The sequence below is a fragment of the Mustela nivalis genome (genome assembly GCF_964662115.1).
Source record: "Mustela nivalis genome assembly, chromosome: 4".
NCBI lineage: Eukaryota > Metazoa > Chordata > Mammalia > Carnivora > Mustelidae > Mustela > Mustela nivalis.
In genome coordinates this window covers 152,132,542-152,136,360 of record NC_139023.1, presented here as the reverse complement: position 1 = coordinate 152,136,360, position 3,819 = coordinate 152,132,542, and positions in this window count along the sequence as shown.

Here is a 3,819-nt window from a genome sequence, read left to right as displayed (position 1 = left end):
CTCCAAACTCAGCTCTCTATTCAACATCTCAGCTTGAAATGAGGTATGTCATCCCTGGTTAGATAGCTTTCAAAGCTACAAGATGCTGCCCAAAAAAAGTCTCCATCCCCTACGGCAGAACGTCTGGTGACAGTTTTCTTTCTCTGTGACAATCTTCCTTTGTGGGATTTAGAGCAGAAATCACTACTCCCTGAAGCCTGTAGGACAAAAACAGTTCACAATCATTCTTCTTTGGTTCCATCTGTTATTTGTTTCTCATTTGAGCCAACTTCTTTTTTTTTTTTTTTTAAGATTTTATTTATTTATTTGAGAGAGTGAGCAAGAAATAGAACACAGTCAGGGGATCCACAGAGACAGAAGGAGAAGCAGGATCCCAGCTGAGCAAAGAGCCCGAGGCATGCGGTTGGGGGCTTGTTACTAGGACCCTGAGATCAAGACGTGAGCCCAAGGCAGACACTTAACCAGCTGAGCCACCCAGGTGCCCTTGAGCCAACATTTAAAAGCTGGAGGCTTCATTTAAAAATCCAGATTTCCCTCACTCCCCAGAACCAGTCAGCCACAGAGTCTACGCTTCATTTATGAGCACCACCTTCTGGTAAACTGTGTCTTCTCCCTGCCCCCCAAAATTTGAAGAACACGTGCTTTTGGGATCTCTTCCCTTTTTGCTTCATTGCATCTGAGAAAGTTAAAGTGGGTCACCAGCCGCTCTGCTGGAGCTATGCAAGAAAATTCCACCAGGGTTGGCATTCTTGCCGCGTCTGCTCAGACCTTCGGGGTCTGATCCAGAAATATGGCCTCAATATGTGCCACCAGTGTTTCTGTCAGGACGTGAAGAAGATCGGCTTCATTACTTTGGATTAAATGAACCACCTTGAATGGGTCATCCAAGATTTCCACCCTATCGCTAGCTCTTTGTACTTAAAATAAAAATTCAACAACTTAAAAAATAAACAAATAAAACGGGAAAAATACAAGATCCATTTTCATTTTCTTTAATTCTATTTATTTATTTTAAGTAATCTCTACACCCACTATGGAGCTCAAACTCACGGCCCCAGGATCAAGAGTCTCAGGTTCCACTCTACCCTACAACCTAGGAATTGAACTACTAGGTATTTACCCAAAGGAGGCAAGCATGGTGATTCAAAGGGGCACATGAACCGCAATGTCTATAGGAGCAACGTCTACAATAGCCAAACTATGGAAAGAGCCCAGATGTCCATCAACTATTGAATGGATAAAGAAGATGGGTTCTATATACACAATGGAATATTTCTCAGGCATCATAAAGTCAGAAAGAATGAACTCTTGCCATTTACAAGAAAGTGGATGGAACTAGAGGGTAGTATGCTAAGCGAAATAAATCAGAAAAAGACAAATATCATATGATTTCACTCATGTGTGGAATTTATGAAACAAAACAGATGAACATAGGCGATAAGACAAAATCAGAGGGAAAGACAAGCCATAAGAGACTCTATTTCTAGGAAACCAGCTGAGGGCTGCTGGAGGGGAGGTGGGTGGGAGATAGGGTAAGTGCGTGATGGGCTTTAAGGAGGGCATGATGTGATAAGCACTGGGTGTTACATGCAGCTGATGAGTCACTAAACTCTACCTCTGAAATCCATAGTACACTATTGGTTGATAATTGACTTTAAATTAAAAAAAAAAAAAAACTTAAGGAAGGTAAGAAAAAGAGTCCTCAGCTCCACTGACTGAGCCTGCCAGATGCCCCTAAAAATCCAGATTTCTACTTCCATCTGGTAAACCAGAAGATATGGCAACATTCCTTTGCCATCCTTTGCATGGCAAGAATCTGCCTGTGTGTTCCATGGCTCCCCTCTCCTCACCATTCCCCAAGCTTCTCCCTAATACTGAGACATGCATTAATTACCACTTGTCATAATGAACTTTTTTTCTTATAATTGAGAAATATATCTCTGTGCAAGACTCTCTCAAAAATGGCGAATGGAACCCAGAGCTGCCAACTCTCTGAGAAGTCTCTGAGGGACTCTGACGTGACAAAGAAAGTGTATGAAATACGGAAGGGGCCCACTGAGCCATTGCCCCTGTGAATGGTGCCCCTCCAGGGTTGTGCAGTGAGCAACCTGCACAGCTGTTCAGTGCATTCTGGAGGCATGAGAAAGATATGGATGTGACACAGACCTGTGAGAATAGAGCAGGCAGGGTAGGGGTAGGGTAGGGGGCCAACAAAAGGAGCCCTTTCAGCTTTACAGCTTTCTTAGAAGAAAGAACAGAAATGAGGAAGGCTTGGGGTTGATTATGACAGCAGACTGCTGAAGCAAATGCACACATTTAACTCATCCTGCTTCCGCCTTTAGGAAAGCACCTGATCCTCAAAGGGGAGAGGGCAGAGCAAACATCAGGAGGCCTCTGAAGTCCAAGGTGAGCAACGTGCACCTTGCCCTTGTCAGAGGGGCTGGAGGCTGGAGTTTGCAGAGGACTCCAGACTCAGAAGCAAACGAGGCATAACTGATCTCCCTAGATTAGCCCTCAACTTAATGCTGTTTATGGTAGTAAAGAAGGTTCTAGACACTAAGAGACAGAAACTAGTTCAAATATTTAGCGTTCCCTTTATTTCCTTACCACTGGGCAGCCCTCCCTTGGCCACAGGGTGACTTTGTTGGGTCTGGGGAAGCCACTGGGTAGTAACTTTCAAGGCCCTTTTTCCCAAACCCTAGGGCCGAATGGGGCTCACCCAGACACGCTATCATAATTCACTTACGTCGTTTATAATAACTAGAGGCAAGTGCTTTGATTTTTTAAATGCAAATTGAAACATTAAAAAGCAAGCCTACTGTATAGACCCAGAGGGGCTCTTCCAGAGATTTTGCAGGTACAACCCCTGCTCCTTTCTCTGTCCGACCTATGTCCTGAGAGAGGGAAGCACAAACCTTGGTGAGGGGTTTGGCCCCAGCTTAGTTTCACCTGAATGTCAGAGTATAATGAACTCGTTGCCCAGTGAGTGCCAAGGCCTCTTGGGACTGGCCAAGGGGCAGACCGTGGATACTTCCCCCTGAGGGATCTGGGGAGGCAAGGATTAAGGAAGGAGGCCGCCATGGGTGCTGAGATGTGCATGGGCAGGGTCAGAAATAGGATCCTGAGAAGGGACAGAGATGAGCAGGGCACCATCTGTCTGTCCTGGGGCTCCCCAGGGTGCTCACCGCCAGATAACCACAGGCTGCCAGCAGGGACCACAGAGAACCGAGAACTGACTCCAGCAGCCTCAGGAAAGGGAGAGAAGAGCACTTCCCGCCCGCTGCAGGGATCGATAAACACTTGAGCAGAAAGATGCGTTTATTCTTAGCCTGGAACTCCAGGCGGAGATGGAGAGAGGGAGAGCGTCTGAAGCAAAGGGCACCCTGAAAACAAACTTCACAAGGCTGCCGAGTCTATCATTCCTCCTTCCGGGTGCTTCACCCCCACCCCCAGGTCCAATATTCTCGCCACAGCCCGCCCTCTTCAAGAGTGTGCTGCGCCATGTCTCTCTTCCCTAAACTTTGTTCATGCTGATCCTGGAAGGATGTGAGGCATTTGCTGTCCTACAGGGGGCTCCTTGCTTAGCAGGGAGCCTGCTTCTCCTTCTGACTGCTGCTCCCCCGGCTTGTGCTCTCTCTCTCTCTCTCTGACAAATGAATAAAATCTTAAAAAAAAAAAGAAAGAAAGAAATCCATGCAATGTTCAGGACAGGGCTTTTGCAACACCACACTTTCCCTAGCTGGTCAACATTTTTATAAATAAATGAATATTATTATTCATAATAATAAAGAAGATGAGAGACCCGTGGCTTCATTATGC